The 21315-nt window shown below is 43.3% G+C and overlaps 4 long non-coding RNA genes across 4 annotated transcripts; 2 read left to right on the plus strand and 2 right to left on the minus strand.

The window, feature by feature from the left end:
* Positions 1–4274: 4274 nt before the first annotated feature.
* LOC135932742 (uncharacterized) lies at positions 4275–19224 on the plus strand. Its single transcript, XR_010573624.1, has 3 exons — positions 4275–4320; positions 18820–19015; positions 19164–19224. It is a non-coding gene; the product is annotated as an uncharacterized LOC135932742 (long non-coding RNA).
* Positions 6731–8075, minus strand: LOC134624782 (uncharacterized). Its single transcript, XR_010093648.2, has 4 exons — positions 8038–8075; positions 7890–7922; positions 7401–7585; positions 6731–6943 (listed from the first exon to the last, which is right to left on the minus strand). It is a non-coding gene; the product is annotated as an uncharacterized LOC134624782 (long non-coding RNA).
* On the minus strand, positions 8075–8741 carry LOC134624783 (uncharacterized). The gene is made up of 3 exons (XR_010093649.1): positions 8703–8741; positions 8303–8391; positions 8075–8189 (listed from the first exon to the last, which is right to left on the minus strand). It is a non-coding gene; the product is annotated as an uncharacterized LOC134624783 (long non-coding RNA).
* Positions 19225–20361: 1137 nt separating the features above from the next.
* Positions 20362–21081, plus strand: LOC134624785 (uncharacterized). The gene is made up of 3 exons (XR_010093651.1): positions 20362–20520; positions 20773–20811; positions 21003–21081. It is a non-coding gene; the product is annotated as an uncharacterized LOC134624785 (long non-coding RNA).
* The last annotated feature ends 234 nt before the right edge of the window (positions 21082–21315 follow it).

The following is a 21315-nucleotide window of genomic DNA, read 5'->3' on the forward strand; positions in this document are numbered from 1 at the left end:
CCTTTTGAATATCTCCCTAATTCTGAGGTCTCAAGGTTGCGAAGTATGGCCACAACACCTCACTCTTGGAGCACTTTTTGCCACATGTATCGCAAACCACGTCTCAGCTGTTTGTGGAGGTAAAATACGACCATTTTTGTGAGTGCGCACGCCAGCGGCTGCGAGACATTTATACAGCTGTATTTCGCACATAACTATGAAAGGCGGAAGAGGAAGTAGTTCCTTTGAATGTAGACAATCCGAATGTTATAGTTTCTTTCCACTGTGTTCCTGTTAATGATAAACTACAAATTTACCCTAAATTACTAAAATATCGATATTTTAATGTGAGAATCGATTCTAGAACATAAATGATTGGTATCGGAGGAATCGATATTTCAGGATCGATCCGCACATCACTACTCTCAGCGGAATTGACCGGAGAAGGCATAAGTTCATGACTGCACTGGCCTGCACCACGATTAGTATAAGGTAAGAATGAATGAATTTTCTTCTATTCGTTATTTCCACGGTCGCATTTGAATAACAGTAAAAAAAACTTGTTAATGTACATAATGTCCCGAAATTGTCTCTACTTTCATCTTACCGTCCGGCAACAAATAAATTGCACTGCGAACAAAGTCTATTAACAAAGAAAACATTTTCATTTCATACTTTTCCGTTATATTCCCTTACAAAGCTAGCCTAACGCTTCGAGGGTTCCTTGTTAGCCTTGCCGTCGCCTCGGCGCTTGACCCAGACTTTCGCTCTGTAGTTGCTTAGTACTACAAAAAATTGTAAATCTGTGATATATGATTGGTAAACGTAAAGTTAACTGTATAAACGTGTTCAATGAATTTGTTACTTTTGATGATTGGAGAGCACCCGCTTCAATTCGCACACGAAAACTTTAGACTCAGTTTGAAAGCTCACGCAGCATGCCCACGTGACTGTACGTTGCACGCTCACCTAACTTTACGTTGCACGCGTACACGACTTTCCGTTTGTGCCTTGAATAATGAATAAGGCTACATCCACACATACCAGCGTATTTTTGAAAACGCTGATTTTTCTATGCGTTTGCACCTTTTGTCCACACGTAATGTATGTCTGGCCGTACATTGTGTTTGTATTTCCAGGCACATTTCACGAAGCAGAACGCAGTCTTCAGAGATCTCTACGTGAACACTGTGATACGTCTGACCTTCAGTCCGAAGAAGAAACCCAGACCAGTCTTAAAAGAAAGCACAAGTAAAACTTTTTTATTCACAAACATATCTTTGATTGTTAAGAATTTATGATCTTGTCTTTTATACATATCTGTGGTGCTTGCATACTGCAATATCACCACATAATATAGTCCAAAAAGTGGAAGTTTGTAAACTTTTTAAAAATGCAAAGCCGTGTACACTTGTGCACTTCAAAAATTCATTGTATACTGTACCTTCTTGCACGTCTCTGTTTCCTGTGTGAGTTGTTATAAATCAAACTGTAACTTTAGGAAAAAATATGCCAAAAGCACATTACAATTACTTAAGACCATTTTTAATTTCTTTTCTTTAGACCAAATCCCCTCTACACATATACGGACTCCGAGGATGAGCAGCCTACAAAATAACGGTTTCCCCAGGCCCCTCAAGTGAAAAAAACAGGTAATAAAATACTGTCTAGTGTCTGTGTACATATCTGTGTCTGACACAAGGAAACTTTTTTGACAAGTTGTCTGTATTCTTAAATACTTAAAAAATTATCTTTTTCTAAACAGCCCTCATCACTCCGCAGTCTGCCCCCCAGCCCACTGATAGCAACCATCATAATGCCCCACCCAGCTTCCGGCACCTTTCGCCACTCCGGCACAACACACAAACCGACACAGCTTTGCGATCTCCCCAGCATGCAGAGTCTGATGTCTTCCCTATAGATGGTATGCTTTTGAAAAAGTTTTAAAGCTGCATCACAATGTCATTGTACTCTTATCTTCAAAACACCAATTTATACTGACATTTATACTGAATGTCATCTTGTTGTGATTTTTTTTCTGCAGATTCCAGAGACTCTGTGAAGCCACTATTGCAAGGCAAGTTTGAAAATCTTGGAAATTCACAGTTTACATGGTATAACAAATATATGTGACAGGCAAAAACTAGTAAACACTTTTAGCAGTTACAAGAACTAACAAATGAATATCCAACAAAAGGGAATAGAAATACATTGTACTGCAAATACTTTGGTTTATTCTTTGTATGACTTGACAATCAGGCTATAGGGAAGACTAAATGACATGTTTCTATCATCAATTACATGAAGTAAACACACAAGCACTTGCATACACATTTAAGACATGAGACACGCTAATTCCATCTCTTAAAATGTGTCTATAGGTGAGACGCTTTGCGTTGATTGGTGCTGCTGGACCACACTGGAGGTGCAAGTCCGCCGTGTAATGGTTTATGCCATTACAAAGGAGCTGGCCTCTGTACTCAACTGGGCAGGGAAAAAATACCAAGGACCAGACAAAGCAAAAAAGGGCATTTAAAGAGACAGCGCTGTGCAGATTCATATTTGGTAAGTTATACCGTTTATTGCAGTTTTATGAGCCTAAAGTGAACAATAAAGGGATCAATTGATGTGCTGGGTGTGTTTCACATTTCCTATGTCTGTTTTTTGCTATATTACTTTGTCTTTCTTAATAACAAGACTTTCATGTCCGGTTAATCTGGAGATGGAGTCTTTGGTCTTCGGCTTGTTTTGTCCTCGGGTTGTACACTTTGTACAGCCCGAGGACCCATGTTTTCTTTTTTTTTTTAAAGGATACACGGCACACCGTGCTAAGATATCACATTTTCAGCTTATAGCTCTTTGGGAATCAAATGCGGCAGTTTGCTGATTTCCGCCTGGTGACTTTCATGTTTATCAGCCTAGGAGTTTACATACTTTCTCCCTGCTGAAGACAATTAATAAGAGCTTATTCATGTGCTCTAATTCCCTTTTTTTGTCTTTGTTTTTTTTTTGTGTGTGTCTATTTTTGTCCTAGATGGCCTGGCGCAGCAGGTAGGGGCGAACTCTATGTCTGAGTTGGTCAGGTGGCGCAGGACGCACGGGTGGCGCGCAGGACGCACATCATCCATCCCCATCCCGGAGTAAATAATAAAAAGTGTCGTGAAACATAGAAATGTAAATAGGAAACTTTATCTTTTAATAAAGTATTTTGCAAATGATACATGTCTATTGACATTTTTTGTTTTTTTGTTTTTTTTAATAAAAAGCAACTGTGCAAGAGGTGGAAAATCAACATCATAGTTCAACAGTGTTTCAATATCAGAATCTGACATTGTTTCAATGTCAACAGTGTTAGAAAATATAACATCGAATCAATGTCAGCTTTCAACATTGATTCAATATCAAAACCTGACATTGTTTCAATATTAAAAATGGGTGCAAGAGTGACGTTAGGTCAACGTCAGATCTCAATGTTGATTCTATGACATCGCCTGATATTGACTAAACATTGTTTCAATGTTTCCTTGCTATCTGGGTACAGCAGTGTTTACAGATAAGACCATTTAAACGGACAGCATGACTTTTAAAAGTCAGCGAGTGTCAATAATGTTAATGTGGTTATGTTAGTAATACACCGAGTGCCAATATAACAGCTTTAAGATGCATTTGTAGATATTATTACCTGTTTTACCGTCTTTATGGTGCTAGCTTAAAGTTACGGTGTAAACGTTAGCTTATATTGTAGTAAAGCTGTTACTGTTTAAACGATGTTAGCACAGAAATATTAGCTTCTGTCATGACTGATGAAGTTACTAGTTAATAAAGTTTCCAGTAAAGTGATTAATCGCAGCCACAGATTAACAGTAAATATCCTGATTTGCTTCAATGCATCTGTAATAAATATGTGCAAGTTTCAGTGCTTCGTTTAAACTGTATGATACTTATACTGACCCAGGGTCAGTGTAAAATACAGCCCTAGCTGTGTGAACAAAACTGGCTCCTTTAATCCTGTATGACAAACCTCAGGGTGCAGGTTATTATTACTCTTTCCTGCTGGCACACCTGTCACACCTGAGAGTCAGCTAGAAACTTACAGTGACGTGGACATCATGCAAAGACTGCCAGACTCTGTAATACTGTAAATGATCAGTGACTCAGGTTAACACTAAACTTTAAACAGTACCTCTGTGTCTCTGTGTGTGCTGAACATCTAGAATCAGATTGAGTCAGGCTGCATCAGCTGAATCTGTTATTTGTATATATCAGTATTTTTTATTCAGGTGTGGGGAAAAAACGTAAGACTGCAGTGAAGCGATGTACCAGATTAATCCCTGGCCAAAGGTATCGTACTTAAATCAGACTACTGATCCAGCCACATCAGCCTTTTGTGAGGTCTGTTTAAAGTAGACTAAAAATGAATTCCAGGTTCCTGAGAGGTGGACTGTGAGCACAGAAACACATGTTCATACATACAGCTGTAGCAAGCTTACATTAATTTTAAATAGATTTGTTACTCTGATGTCTGTCTCTCTGTAGGTCCTCTGACAGACTGGTACCTGTCCAGGTTTGCTCTACCTGTGACTACTGGGACAGGCTCTAGCTCCTGTAATAGAAATTTTCTATTATTCTCATTTAAGTATTTAAGTGCTTATGCATATGCTTAGTTGTGACACTGTTATAGACTGTTCAGTGAAAGTTTCTAAAACTAGATGAACTTACTTCAGCATCAGCAGTTTGAGAAAACAACTCCCTTTACAGGTGCTGAGAACGCCAAGGGCACAAAACAGCTTAACCATTGATCCGTTAGGTTTCATAGCGAGGTGCGTGAAGTGTGGTAGGATCAGTTTGTAACTTCCTCCCTCTTCCTTGGAATGCATAAAGGAGTGGGAGCACGACTTCTGTGGCAGAGCTGACATGATTGTGAACTGTGATGTTTGATGTGTGCTGGCTCTCCTGCGCGCAGTAATAAATAGCTTGATCACAGCTCTTTCTGTGTTGCAGACTTTATTTACAAAATTCTACGACACCTCCCACCCTCTGTCACAGCCTGGAGGTTCAGCTGGTCGCTGATCAGCTGTCTCTCCCTCTTTCTCTCTAGTCCGCTCTCTCTCTCTCTCTCTCTCTCTCTCTCTCTCTCTCGCCAGGGCTGAACTCATTATGGGTTCACGCCCTTGGCCCATGCCCTCGGAGGAAGAAACACCTGTGCCTCATCAGTGTGGATGGTATTTAAGCCAGGAAGCAACGGCTGTTCTTCGCTGGATCGTTGTGAGAATCGCGTCAGTGAAAGTCGAGCGTCTAAGCAAGTATTTTCTCGTGCAGTGTGTGTTTGGAATCTAACAAGCGTTTCTTTGTGTACAGACTCCCTGGACTGTTTCTAGAGCTGGGCGATATAAGATTTTTTCATATCACGATATGTTTTTTTCATTTCAGGTGATAACGATATATATCACGATATAAGCCAAATAACTATATTTGTAAGATTTAAATATGCCGTTGCTCACAAGTAAAATGTGAAATAAACAGCAGCTTGTTTTGATTTAAATATTTATTTCCCATAATAAGTTCAACACGGTAGATGTACTTAAGGAACATGAGACTTTTTCAGATAAATAAAGGCAAATTGTCATGATCCTGGGTCCTTTTGACCCAGCGTTTTGTGTTTTCTATTATGGTGATTTTGGTTCTGTTCCTTCTGTTAGTGTTATTCTGTTCTGCCCATCTATTCCTGTGTTAAGTCCGCGTTTCCTAGTCTGTGTCCTTGTGTATGTGTTTCCTGTTTTATTGTGAAGGTCTGCGTCTTATGTGAGTGTTTTCAGTTGCCTCCCTAGTCTCGTCACGTTAATCACTCCCAGCTGTGTCCCCCACCTGTGTGTAATCTCCCTGTGTTCTCTGAGTGTATTTTAGTCGTGTCTTGTGTCTTTGTCGTTGCTGGTTCGTCTGTGTTGTTTCCCCTCAGTCTCCCTGCGTCTCTCCATGTGTATTTCCCCGGACCTCCCTGCATCTTCGTTTCTAGTTTGTTTTGTTAGTTTTACCCAGTTAGGTTCCAGTTTCATGTTCCCAGTGCCTTTGTTGTTTGTATTTCCTTCGTTAATAAATACTCACCTGCACCTGAGCTGCCGCTTCCTGGTCCTAAATAATTCCCACACGGCTTGCCCCGGCAAACCGTGACACAAATATTGCAAACTACACAAAAGGCAGCCGCTAAAGCGTTTAAGTTTCAAAATAGAACAAACAAAACAGACTACTAAATTGTCAATTCCACTTAGAAACAAAATATTAATTCTAAAAATAAATCTTAGTTTGTTTTACAGAAGAACAGACAAAATTGATTAACTTTTGTCAATATCAAATAAACTGAGAACTAAAAGGAAATTCTCAATCTCTCCTTGTTGTATAGCTTAGCTTTTCAAACAGTTTTAACAGTGACTTCCCAGATAGCAAGGAAACATTGAAACAATGTTGAGTCAATATCAGGCGACGTCATTGAAGCAACGTTGAAGTGTGACGTTGACCCAACATCACTCTTGCACCCATTTTTAACGTTGAAACAACGTCAGGTTTTGATGTTGAATCAATGTTGAAACCTGACATTGATTCGATGTTATATTTTCTAACACTGTTGACATTGAAACAATGTCAGATTCTGATATTGAAACACTGTTGAGCTATGGTGTTGATTTTCCACCTCTTTCGCACAGTTGCTTTTTATTGAAAAAAAACCAACAAACCAAAAAAGGTCAATAGACATGTATCATTTGCAAAATACTTTATTAAAAGACAAAGTTTCCTATTTACATTTCTATGTTTCACGTCACTTTTTATTATTTACTCCGGGATGGGGATGGATGATGTGTGTCCTGCGCGCCACCCGTACGATCTGGAGCATATCTGAGCCATTTCTGGACTGCTTGAGCAAAGACCAACTCAGACATAGAGTTCGCCCCTACCTGCTGCGCCAGGCCATCTAGGACAAAAAATAGACACACACACAAAAAAAAGGGAATTAGAGCACATAAATAAGCTCTTGTTAATTGTCTTCAGCAGGGAGAAAGTATGTAAACTCCTAGGCTGATAAACATGAAAGTCACCAGGCAGAAATCAGCAAACTGCCGCATTTGATTCCCAAAGAGCTATAAGCTGAAAATGTGATATGTCTTAGCATGGTGTGCCATGTATCCTTTTAAAAAAAAAGAAAACATGGGTCCTCGGGCTGTACAAAGTGTACAACCCGAGGACAAAACAAGCCGAAGACCAAAGACTCCATCTCCAGATTAACCGGACATGAAAGTCTTGTTATTAAGAAAGACAAAGTAATATAGCAAAAAACAGACATAGGAAATGTGAAACGCACCCAGCACATCAATTGATCCCTTTATTGTTCACTTTAGGCTCATAAAACTACAATAAATGTTAAAACTTACCAAATATGCATCTGCACAGCGCTGTCTCTTTAAATGCCCTTTTTTGCTTTGTCTGGTCCTTGGTATTTTTTCCCCTGCCCAGTTGAGTACAGAGGCCAGCTCCTTTGTAATGGCATAAACCATTACACAGCGGACTCGCACCTCCAGTGTGGTCCAGCAGCACCAATCAACGCAAAGCGTCTCACCTATAGACACATTTTAAGAGATGGAATTAGCGTGTCTCATGTCTTAAATGTGTATGCAAGTGCTTGTGTGTTTACTTCATGTAATTGATGATAGAAACATGTCATTTGGTTTTCCCTAAAGCCTGATTTTCAAGTCATACAAAGAATAAACCAAAGTATTGGCAGTGCAATGTATTTCTATTCCCTTTTGTTGGATATTCATTTGTTAGTTCTTGTAACTGCTAAAAGTGTTTACTAGTTTTTGCCTGTCACATATATTTGTTATACCATGTAAACTGTGAAATTCCAAGATTTTCAAACTTGCCTTGTAATAGTGGCTTCACAGAGTCTCTGGAATCTACAGAAAAAAAAATCACAACAAGATGACATTCAGGAGTATAAATTGGGTTTTCTTTTTAGATAAGAGTACAATGACATTGTGATGCAGCTTTAAAGCTTTTTTAAAAGCATACCATCTATAGGGAAGACATCAGACTCTGCATGCTGGGGAGATCGCAAAGCGGTGTCGGTTTGTGCCGGAGTGGCGAAAGGTGCCGGAAGCTGGGTGGGGCATTATGATGGTTGCTATCAGTGGGCTGGGGGGCAGACTGCGGAGTGATGAGGGCTGTTTAGAAAAAGATAATTTTTTAAGTATTTAAGAATACAGACAACTTGTCAAAAAAGTCTCCTTGTGTCAAACACAGATATGTACACAGACACTAGACAGTATTTTATTACCTGGTATTTTCACTCGAGGGGCCTGAGGAAACCGTTTTTTTGTAGGCTGCTCATCCTCTGAGTCCGTATATGTGTACAGGGAATTTGGTCTAAAGAAAATAAATTAAAAACGGTCTTAAGTAATTGTAAATATGCTTTTGGCATATTGTTTCCTAAAGTTAGTTTGATTTCTAACAACACACACAGGAAACAGAGACGTGCAAGAAGGTACAGTATACAATGAATTTTTGAAGTGCACAAGTGTACACGGCTTTGCATTTTTAAAAAGTTTACAAACTTCCACTTTTTGGACTATATTATGTGGTGATATTGCAGTATGCAAGCACCACAGATATGTATAAAAGACAAGATCATAAATTCTTAACAATCAAAGATATGTTTGTGAATAAAAAGGTTTTACTTGTGCTTTCTTTTAAGACTGGTCTGGGTTTCTTCTTCGTACGTGTGGACGTAGCCTTATTCATTATTCAAGGCACATGACAAAAGTCATGTACGCGTGCAACGTAAAGTTAGTTGAGCGTGCAACGTACAGTCACGCATGCTGCGTGAGCTTTCAAACTGAGTCTAAAGTTTTCGTGTGCGAATTGAAGCGAGTGCTCTCCAATCATCAAAAGTAACAAAGTCATTGAACACGTTTATACAGTTAACTTTACGTTTATCAATCATATATCACAGATTTAGAATTTTTTGTAGTACTAAGCAACTACAGAGCGAAAGTCTGGGTCAAGCGCCAAGGCGACGGCAAGAACAAAGGAAACCTCGAAGCGTTAAAGCTAGCTTTGTAAGGGAATATACCGAAGAAATTATGAAACGAAAATGTTTTCTTTGTTGATATACTTTGTTCGCAGTGCAATTTATTTGTTGCCAGATTGTAAGAAGTAGACACAATTTAAAAAACTCGTTAATGTACAACATTAACAAGTTTTTTTTTACTGTTATTCAAATGCAAACATGGAAATACCGAGTAGGAAAAAAAAAATCATTCATTCTTACCTTATACTAATCGTGGTGCGGGCCAGTGCAGTGCATGAACTGATGCCTTCTCCGGTCAATTCCGCTGAGAGTAAATCAAATGTCCCGCTCTACTGTAGAAGACAATGAATACCGGGGGGGGGGGTGTACCAATGTGAGAGGGGTGCTGCGGAATAGTCCAAGTGATCGCTGCTTTAATTTCCCGGTCAACTATACATAAATTGCACGTAGACACGATTTTTTAACACTAGAAGTCCCAGAGAAGAGCCATTTGGCTTTTCTACCTATAAAACCCACCGTCGAGCCAAATGGCTGGTAGGCTTTTAGCTAATATCCTTAATCACCTGTGAACAGCTGCTTTTGTTATGTAAATAAGGTGGGGCCATGCTGAACCACTTGGAGTGGTTAGTTTCCTGAGCCACAAGGAAACTTGTGTTTCAGTTTGCCTTAGGGAGAAATCAACACACATGGGTGTATTTCCTTTGTTGCTGAGATTTATTGATAAAACAGTACAAAAAAACAAAAATAAAAAAACAACCATTTGTACACATATTTACAAATAACAATAAAAAGTGAGTGAGTACATTTCAACATTTTCAGCAATCACTCACAATCCTGGCACTGCTATGGTATCTGTAGTCTGCATTTACCACATGTGTATCTGTAGCAGTGAACACATCGCACAGTGGCATGATTGTTCTTGCATTTGTGTTTGACCTGACACGTGGCTCTTTTTCCAGGGCTAGGTGTGGAGGGTTGTGTCCGAAGCAACTGTTCTTTTCTTGCCTTCTTCCCAGCCATATGAGAGTTAGCCAACTCTCTTGCAAACTCCACCAGGAAGTCCACTCGTCTTTCCTGCGTCCCGTTGCATGCTTGATACAGCACATGTGCATTCAGTGCTGCCATGTCAATCATGTTATAGAACACGGCAACTGGCCAGGGCCGTGTTCCTCTGCGGACCGTGTACTCCCGCACCATCTGGTCCATCACATCCACGCCACACTTTGTGGTGTTGTAAAGGCTGACAGTGTTTGGCTTCCTTTTGGTGGTGTTATCAGTCTGAACCACGCTGTGCATGCTGCTAAGAATATAGACTGTCTTCTTCCGTTTGGCCGCATACGCCGTCAGCGTGGCAGCAGTGGTTGAAAATACCTAAGAAATAAGATAAATTGTTATTTCCATAGCACTTTTACACACAATGAAACACATAAACATAGAACCACAAAAGACCTGCAGCCTACCTGAGTGGTGAATTCATTGCGATTTGTGTATCTAGCGGATTGAGGAATTTCCCGGCGAATCTTGCTGACTGTGCCGAGGATGGTGGTTTTCCGTCTAAGAAGTTTTTGCGCAAGTGAAAGCGATGTGAAGAAATTGTCCGTGGTAACATTTCTGCCCTTGTCTAGGAATGGTTCCATCAGCCTCATCACTACATTTTCAGACAGTCTCTCCCCACTGGGACGATTGGGGTCCTTGCCAAGATATGTGAGGACATTGCAAATGTACTTGGATTTTAGGTCGCAGGCCACCCAAAACTTGATCCCAAACTTGTCAGGTTTACTTGCAATATACTGCAGGAAACAGCACCGAGTCTTTGATGGGAAGAGCTGTTCATCAACGGTGATATGTAGACCAGGGTTGTAGCACGTGATGCAGTTGGTGACAAATGATCCCCACACACTGGAAACTGCAGCGAACTTATCAGTCTTTGCTCGATCACTGCGGGTGGACCTGTCATCAAAGCGTAGGTGTTGCATGATGTCTTGGAAGCGGTTACGCGGCATAGTTCCAATGATCTGTGGGTTTCCCAGGTTTGCTGACCAGCAGTCACGTAGTGATGGAACCCTAGTACCCCCCCCGCAAGATCAAGATCTTTGATCAAGATCAAGATCAAAGACTCGGTGCTGTTTCCTGCAGTATATTGCAAGTAAACCTGACAAGTTTGGGATCAAGTTTTGGGTGGCCTGCGACCTAAAATCCAAGTACATTTGCAATGTCCTCACATATCTTGGCAAGGACCCCAATCGTCCCAGTGGGGAGAGACTGTCTGAAAATGTAGTGATGAGGCTGATGGAACCATTCCTAGACAAGGGCAGAAATGTTACCACGGACAATTTCTTCACATCGCTTTCACTTGCGCAAAAACTTCTTAGACGGAAAACCACCATCCTCGGCACAGTCAGCAAGATTCGCCGGGAAATTCCTCAATCCGCTAGATACACAAATCGCAATGAATTCACCACTCAGGTAGGCTGCAGGTCTTTTGTGGTTCTATGTTTATGTGTTTCATTGTGTGTAAAAGTGCTATGGAAATAACAATTTATCTTATTTCTTAGGTGTTTTCAACCTCTACTGCCACGCTGACGGCGTATGCAGCCAAACGGAAGAAGACAGTCTATATTCTTAGCAGCATGCACAGCGTGGTTCAGACTGATAACACCACCAAAAGGAAGCCAAACACTGTCGCCCTTTACAACACCACAAAGTGTGGCGTGGATGTGATGGACCAGATGGTGCGGGAGTACACGGTCCGCAGAGGAACACGGCCCTGGCCAGTTGCCGTGTTCTATAACATGATTGACATGGCAGCACTGAATGCACATGTGCATGCAACGGGACGCAGGAAAGACGGGTGGACTTCCTGGTGGAGCTTGCAAGAGAGTTGGCTAACTCTCATATGGCTGGGAAGAAGGCAAGAAAAGAACAGTTGCTTCGGACACAACCCTCCACACCTAGCCCTTGAAAAAGAGCCACGTGTCAGGTCAAACACAAATGCAAGAACAATCATGCCACTGTGCGATGTGTTCACTGCTACAGATACACATGTGGTAAATGCAGACTACAGATACCAATGGCAGTGCCAGGATTGTGAGTGATTGAAATGTACTCACTCACTTTTTATTATTATCTCTAAATATGTGTACAAATGGTTGTTTTTGTAGAAATATTTTTTGTTTTTTTTGTACTGTTTTTATCAATAAACCTTTTGGAGATTTATTTTCCTGGATGATTGAGAATGTATCAAGACGAACACAAAATGAAGTTCACAGCTTTTAGCAGTTCCCCCTCCCCACACACAAACAAAGAGGCAGTTTGCAGTTAGAAATCCGCAATCATTCACACACCCCCACTCCCCTCCACAATTCTCAGGTAACGACCCAATTTACATATGAATTGATGCTAACAGACTAGCCAAGTTAGCTTCCACTTGGCTGACAGAGGGTTAGAAAAGCCTGGGACTTCTAGTGTTAAAGCTGGTGAACTAGACCAAGTCATTGATAACAAATGAACAATAAATCTACTTTCTCTGGTACTTTATACCCGATCAGTTGCAATGCAATTTAATGCTCAACTACAAATCGATGGTTTTTGATGGTGACCGGAGCCGAATGATCGTCAACTATAAATAGACGTTTTCTCGACGTTGTTGTTGTCACCTGGTCGACTATAAATAGATCAAATATCAATGACAAAAAAACAACGGTGAATCAACATCGTTACAACGTCTCTATAGTAAGACCGTCGGTTTACCACAGTATTTTAATGTCGTTACAACATTGGCATTTCAACCCCGACCATATACGACGGTTCGGATGAAAAATCAACATAGATTCAATGTCGTCTTGCTATCTGGGTTTAGTCTGACAAAAGCCGAATGACGAATTAGCGCTTTCAGTCAGAGATTGAGCATGCACCGGTTTATTGTCTTTCCAGACTTGCTTTCGGCACAATTTACAGTGCGCGCTACTCTGTTTTTGTCAGACTTGAAATAGCCGAAATACCTTCACACTACGGAACTTCTATGGCCCTTCCGTTCGACAATCTCTCCGGAATTGGAACCATCATCTGTTTTCTCTTCGGTAACCTTCGGTCACGCTCTCGGTTGATTTTTCTCTAGTCGGCACACTCATTTCCTCCATTACCCGGGCGGCACGGCGGCTGGCTGCTTCCCAAACAAAAAGCAGGAACTCCAGCAACGCTTGAGGGAAGAAGAACAACTTTAATAATTGACCAACGTGTTTCGGCTTGTGGCCTTCATCAGGGTCATAGTAAAACATTGTGCTTCCCAAACAAATACACATGTGCGGCTTGGCACTTGTGCTGTACATAACAAGTCACGTGACGTGATGCTGCGGCTGTGATTGGTTCGGCTCTGCGCTACTTAATTTGGATTGGCTGTTCTTCTTCTTCTTTTTTTTTTTAAGAGGACAAGAGAGATGAGGCCTATCGCAATAGTTAAATTTTTCTATCGAGAAAAAGTTATTTCGCAATACATATCGTTATCATTCTATCGCCCAGCTCTAACTGTTTCCCTGGTGTGGATTCGTGTTTAGATTGTGTGGAGAGAGACGAGCGTGTTCCCCTGGATTTTCCCCGGAGCCCTGCCCCCCCACCTTTTGTACATAGCACTGCCCCGCACCCTTATAAATAACACTGCCCCGCATCTGTGTATATACACTCATTGGACATTGTTCTTTAATAAATTCTCTTGTGTGCATCATCCCCGGAGTCCAGCGCGTGAGTCCACCTTGTACTCCGTGACAATAACGATCCAGCCACATCATGGACTCAGCGGACTCAGCCCCCACCCAGCAGCCGGTCATCTCCACGGAAGCTATCTTGGACCGCCACGAACAAATGTTACTGCACATTAATCAGCAGCTGACAGCACTAACTCAAGTCATCGCTCAACAGATACCGCTGGTAAGCCCGCTCACTCCTTCTCCACCTGTCGCTCCACAGTTACCGGCTCATGAGCCCTCTGCGCCCGGGCCTTCCACTCCTCCACCGCCGGCCCATGCGGAGCCTCCGGAGCGTTCGCTGCCCGTACCGGAGCCATTCTCGGGTGAGTTCCGCAAGACTGCGGGTTTTTTAACACAAGTGACATTGCAGTTCAAACAGCTACGGAGGACTTATGAGACCGATGAAGCTAAGATCGCTTTTTTCGTTCAGTTGTTACGTGGTCAAGCATTAAATTGAGCGCAGGCTGTATTAAGAATGGACCCTGAAATAACCTATGCTGATTTTCTTGCTAAGTTTAAAAATGTCTTTGAGAGAGGCACCGGGGCCGAAGCGCCGGCTCACCGACTGCTTAATTTGAAGCAGGGAAGACGGAGCATGGCCGACTACTCGATTGAGTTTTGGACTCTGGCAGAGGAGACCGGGTGGGGGCAGTCGGCACTAATAAGTACTCTGCTGAATAACCTGTGTGACAAGCTAAAAAGGGAGCTAGTTATGAGGGAATTGCCTGTGACTCTTTCTGATGTTATGACCCTGTGTGTGAAGGTGGCTGAAAACATGCGAGCGCAGCGCGGCGCTAGAGACTACAACTCCCAGAAGCCTCTAACGCGAGAGGAGATGGCCTCCGGCGGAGGTACGGCAAGTGGAATGGGAGGACGGGACAACGGCGTTGGAGAGCTGGTGAGTGCTTCTACTGCGGCCGTAAGGGCCATATGGCCATTTCCTGTCCTTACCAGCCAAAGACCGCGCCCGCCAGTAGAGGGGAGAGTACGGGTGGGCGAAGTTTCCTGTTCACAATCTCCTCCTCGCTTGATGCTTGCGGCTAAGCTAACGGTTCGTTCGGTTTCTCATCCACTCCACGCACTAATTGATTCAGGTGCAGAGCAGAATTTCATTGAAGAGTCCCTTGCTCAAGAATTAAAACTAAACACTAAACCGCTGCCTCACTCACTCCAAGTTACCACCCTCAGTGGGCAGTGTCTCCCGGATATCACCCATATTACGGAGCCAGTATCATTAACCCTCTCTGGTAATCATTCTGAGACGTTGCAGTTGTTTGTGTTTAAGGCTCCTCTTACACCACTAGTCTTAGGGTTCCCCTGGTTACGTCTACACAACCCAGTCCTGGATTGGAGGAAGGAAAGCATTCTGGGGTGGGGAGAAGAATGTCATATGTCTTGTCTAAAAGCCGCAACTCCACCCGCGAACCCTCTGAGTAACCCCCCACCATCTGAGTCACCCGATCTCTCGTCTGTACCCTCAGTCTATCACGATCTTAAGCAGGTTTTTTGTAAAGATAGAGCACGTTCTCTTCCCCCTCACCGGCCGTACGACTGCGGAATTGATCTCCTCCCAGGCGCCCCACGTCCTACCAGCTGCTTATACAGTCTCTCACAGCCTGAACGGGACAGCATGGAGAAGTACATTAACGAGTCGCTCGCCGCAGGTCTGATTCGCCCATCATCATCCCCTGTTGCGGCGGGGTTCTTTTTTGTTGCTAAGAAGGACAAGAGCTTATGGCCGTGCATTGATTATCGAGGTCTCAACAATATCACCATCAAAAATAAATACCCACTACCACTACTAACATCAGCCTATGAACTGCTCCAAGGGGCCACAGTTTTTACTAAGCTGGATCTGCGTAACGTGTACCATCTGGTTAGTATACGGGAGGGGGATGAATGGAAAACGGCCTTTAACACACCCTTAGGCCATTTCGAATACCTCGTTATGCCGCTTGGTCTAACCAATGCCCCAGCTGTGTTCCAGGCCTTTGTCAACGACGTGCTCCGAGACTTCCTTAACCACTTTGTGTTCGTCTACCTTGACGACATTCTCATCTTTTCACGCTCCGCCTCTGAACATGAACGCCACATCCGGCTGGTTTTGCAACGTCTTCTCAAGAACCGTCTCTTCGTGAAGGGTGAGAAGTGTGAATTTCATGTGACCACTGTTTCATTTTTGGGCTACATCATTGAACAGGGTAACCTCAGGCCCGACCCAGCTAAGGTTCAAGCGGTCATTGATTGGCCCTTCCCGACAAACCATAAGCAACTCCAAAGTTTCCTGGGCTTTGCTAATTTCTACAGACGTTTCATCCGTGACTACAGTAAGCTTGCTCTCCCACTAACTTGTCTCACATCTCCTAAGGTTCCCTTCTGCTGGGAGGAGTCGGCACAAAAGGCTTTCAGCCTCCTGAAGGATCGGTTCTCCTCCGCACCCATCCTGGCCTCAGCCTGCAGTTTGTCGTGGAGGTGGATGCCTCGGACACAGGGGTGGGAGCCATTCTATCCCAGGAACAGAAGGGCAAGCTCCATCCCTGTGCCTTCTACTCTCGCCGTCTCTCATCTGCTGAACAAAATTATGACTTTGGGGACAAGGAACTGTTAGCTATTAAGCTTGCCCTAGAAGAATGGCGTCACTGGCTGGAGGGCGCTGCCCAGCCGTTTGTAGTTTGGACAGACCATAAAAATTTAGAATATATCCGGTCAGCAAAGCGGCTTAATGCCCGCCAGGCTAGGTGGGCCCTGTTTTTCACAAGGTTTCAGTTTACCATAACCTACAGGCCAGGTTCCCGCAACACCAAACCCGACGCTCTCTCTCGTCAGTTCACTGCCTCCGAGGAGACTGCTCGAGACTCTCCCATCATTCCCCCCTCGTGTGTCATTGGGGTCCTGACGTGGGAGGTTGAATCAGCCATTAGGGAGGCCCAACGAACAGAACCAGACCCAGGAACGGGTCCTCCTGGACTACTCTTTGTGCCCTCCTCTGTCCGGTCACAGGTGATACATTGGGCACACACAGCAAAATTCACCTGCCACCCGGGGGTCCACCGCACTGTCTCACTCCTTCAGCGCTTCGCTTGGTGGCCCTCCCTCATCAAGGATGTCCGTGAGTACATAGCGGCCTGTCCGAGTCTGCGCTCAGTATAAAGGTGTTAATCAGCCATCCTCTGGTCTCCTTCAGCCCCTGCCTACACCTAGCTCCCCTGGTCCCACATTGCTGTCGATTTCGTCATGGGCTTACCACTTTCGTCAGGTAACTCTGTCATTCTGACTATTATTGATCGTTTTTCTAAAGCAGCTCACTTTGTCGCCCTTTCCAAGCTTCCCACGGCCCTGGAAACCGCACAGCTCCTGACGAACCACGTCTTCCGTCTCCATGGAATTCCGGCGGATATAGTCTCGGACAGGGGTCCGCAATTCACGTCTCACGTATGGAAGGAGTTCTGTTCCTCCCTGGGAGCTCAGGTCAGTCTATCCTCTGGCTTTCACCTGCAGACAAACGGCCAAACGGAGCGAGCCAATCAGGAGCTTGAGGCGCCCCTCCAATGACCACCTGGAGCGAGCAGCTCCCTTGTATTGAGTACGCCCACAATAGCCTCACCTCCTCGGCCACCGGAGTGTCCCCTTTTGAGGTGTCTCTGGGTTTCCAACCTCCTCTGTTTCCGGCTGTAGAGGGTGAGCATTTCGTACCTTCTGTCCAGCAGCACATCCGGAGGTGTCAGCGCGCTTGGAGGGCCACACAGGCTGCCCTTCTCCGCACGGCTAAGCGGAACAAGCATCTGGCGGATTGCCATAGGACCCCGGCACCTGTTTAGCCCTGTCTTTCCAGCCCCCTGTGCCCTCCTTCCAGGTCCCCTCCACCCGCCCCAGTCATCGATGGCCATCCGGCCTTCACCATCTCGCGCATCATGGATGTCAGGCGCAGGGGGCGTGGTTTGCAATACCTGGTGGATTGGGAGGGCTACGGCATGGAGGAGTGGTCTTGGATCCCGCGTGCGGCCCTCCTGGACAGGAACATGGTGCGGGCGTTCCATGACGCTCATCCTGAGAAACCTGGGGGTCGCTGGGAGGCTCCCGTTGTGGGGGGGGGGTACTGTCACGGCCTGGAGATTCAGCTGGTTGCTGATCAGCTGTCTCTCTCTCTCTCTCTCTCTCTTGCTCGCCAGGGCTGAACTCATTATGGGTTCACGCCCTTGGCCCACGCCCTCGGAGGAAGAAACACCTGTGCCTCATCAGTGTGGATGGTATTTAAGCCAGGAAGCAATGGCTGTTCTTCGCTGGATCGTTGTGAGAATCGCGTCAGTGAAAGTCGAGCTTCTAAGCAAGTATTTTCCCGTGCAGTGTGTGTTTGGAATCTAACAAGTGTTTCTTTGTGTACAGACTCCCTGGACTGTTACCCTGGTGTGCGAGTGGATTCGTGTTTGGATTGTGTGGAGAGAGACGAGCGTGTTCCCCTGGATTTTCCCCGGAGCCCTGCCCCCCTCACCTTTTGTACATAGCACTGCCCCGCACCCTTGTAAATAGCACTGCCCCGCATCTGTGTATATACACTCATTGGACATTGTTCTTTAATAAATTCTCTTGTGTGCATCATCCCCGGAGTCCAGCGCGTGAGTCCACCTTGTACTCCATGACACCCTCCCACTGTGAACCTGAATTGAATATTCAGAAGAAAATGAATGGATAGACTGACATTTGTTTAAATACTTCTAGAAATCTGAGCTGTTGGTGTGTCCTTGGATTGTGTGATAATAATATTAGAGCTGGCAATCTTTCCTACTGAATCTCTGCTTTGAGTCATGTTACCTGAGTTTAATTCTATGTTTACCTGACAGCCTGGACAAATGCGCTGTGTGAAGGATGTAAATCAAATCAGATCTTAACTGCTTACATTTAAGGAGCCTGGTCATATTTAACTGTAATATGAACCAATGATTTTTTGATTGCTGATTCTAAGAGAGTCTTTGTGGAAATCCTGTTTGGCTTTTTGTTATTTTAATTCTCTTTTCCGTTTTCCAGAACAGTTCTCCACAGTCGCTGTCCACATGGGTCAGTGGGACCAAGCAGCACTCTGCTAATGTGTGGACTCTGACCAGCAACATCCAGCAAGACCCAGGCAGTGTTTTCTATCTCCCAGCTGGAGTTTTTTTGTTTGTCTGTGACTGGAGAGTCAGATTTTTGTTGAGGCTGGAGGAACAGCCTCACACTTGCAGAGGTAAGTCAGTGTCAGAAGAAAATTATGTTTTGATCAGTTACATGAAATGTATTCTTTATGTTTGCAGAGATCCCTCCCACCCTGGCTTTATGTGGTAGATTTCATATCTAAAACAGTAATATTTCAGTGACTGCTGCTTATACCACAGGTTAATACACGCTACTGATCCCTGATGGGAGAATCATCACCTCTGCCAACAAAGAAGCCTGCTGGATATTTGTTTACAGACTGATGATGGGACATCATGTTCTGCATCTTCACAGTTTGTCTCTTGATTGTTATTCATACACAGTAATGTGAAGTATGCTCATATCTAGTATAACTGAACCAACCTGGTGCTCTTCATTTATGGAGGCTGTTGAGTCTGAATGTTGGATGTTGTGTATCTCGTGTTCTCTGGGCTTTGTTGTCCTCAGTCTGTTTGCAGGATCAGAAAACAAAACCAGGAGGCGCGTAAATGTTTCTTCTCCAATTGGTTGATGATAAAACTGTAACACGGGATGCCACCTTTAGTCTTGTGATGAAGCAAAGCTCAGGAAGAAGTGTGATTAAATGGTACCCACATGTGTGCTGCTGAGAAGGATGTACAAGGACACCTGCAGCCAAATCCAAGTCTCGTCAGGTTAGTTGTAGTTGCAGAACGCTATAGGACTGAGACAGCTGAGGCATCAAATGTTTGATTTAAATGGATGAAAAAGAGAAGTTTCTTCCCTATAATTATCACTTTTTAAAATCTTTAGCAACTTCAAATCTGTCAGCGTGCTGAGGTCACAGAAACAAGAAAAGAAGCTTCAGACTTCAGAGTGTTGTTTACAGTTTTCTGTCATCATGATCTCCCCTGAAGTTTATCACTATTACCCAAGCATTAAGTCCACAGTACTGTAATGATGATTCTGACTTTGGTCACGGTTGCATAATATTTTAATAATATACAATTATTTTTTGTAATTCATATTTTTTCAGTTAATCAAAAATTTACTTTGTGAAATTTGTATTTGAGAATGAAGAATGTGACAATATATTTGTTCAATATTTAATTTCTTTCAGTTGCAATTGTTAAATGAAAAAATTAAAAAATATTCTTATAATTTAGCAAACTAATTTATCAAAAAAAAAATATATATACATATATCTGTATTAGTTTTAATACATTAATTTGACACCTGTATTGAAAATACCATATTGTATTCATACAGAATCAGTATAGTATCATTGTTTGTCTGTTCACTGATTGCTGAAACTAAGAGCTAGTTTGATCTGTTTAGATCTAAAGTATCCAAAGTTGAGCTCTAATGTTTCTTCACCCTTGTGTGTGTGATATCTGATTTCCTACATGCTGACAGAGCAGAGCGGCAGTTTGTGCTCACAGATGGTGACGGTGTGGAGAGACGGTGGTGTTTCCTCAGAAGAACTAGCAGAGTCACAAAGAGCACCAGTCCATCTCACCACCTTGACTTGCTGACTGATGCTCGTCTGCACTGCACAGAGGAAATCAACTGACCGAGGTTTGTCCAGTGACGTGTTATGAAATGTATATTTGTTTTATGCTTACAGATATGTTTTTCTTGACAGAGGCTCTGCAGAGGTTAGACAAAGCAGAGAAAACATGTGCTTTACATTTTACTGTGATTTACTGTGATATTTGTTGCCTGATGTTCAGCAGGAATGGAGGAATGGAATCAAAGGGAGATGTTTTTGATGTTTTTGTAATGTTGTGAGTAATTCTTCAGTATTATTTATTTGCTTGGTTATTTTAGGAGTGTTTCTGAGTGAGGGAGAGAGGAGTCATCATCCAGGTAAAGTGATGTGGATCAGTGGATACACTTGTCTCCCCTTTAAAGGATACACTCTTAGAGAGAGACAATCCGAGTCATCCTTAAATGTTAGTGCTTTCAAATACACAAACATTTTTAACGGACAAAAAGAAACATCCAACTTTGACTGTAACACAAAATAAATCTTTGCATGTGTGTTTTCAAACTCTTAGATGGGCAGGATATCAGTCTTGGACTGTCTAACCTGCCGGAGCAGCACTGAATGACCACCACACATGAGCATGTTCCTGCAACATTCAGCATCTGATCTGTCATCTGTGTGCTGCTGCTTCGTGGTAAGTAGAGTTACCTAACTACAGTAACTCTAAACACATGCCATCCATTTCTAACAGCCTGTCAGTTATTTTAGAAACCATGTGGTCACCTGACCTAACACTGTTTCTTCTTCTTCCCCTTAATGTTGAAGTGTCAAATGTCAAACAGCTGGAGAGGAAACTAAACCAGTGTACTGGGATGTTTCACCAA

Source organism: Pelmatolapia mariae, linkage group LG3_W (genome assembly GCF_036321145.2).
Source record: "Pelmatolapia mariae isolate MD_Pm_ZW linkage group LG3_W, Pm_UMD_F_2, whole genome shotgun sequence".
Lineage (NCBI taxonomy): Eukaryota > Metazoa > Chordata > Actinopteri > Cichliformes > Cichlidae > Pelmatolapia > Pelmatolapia mariae.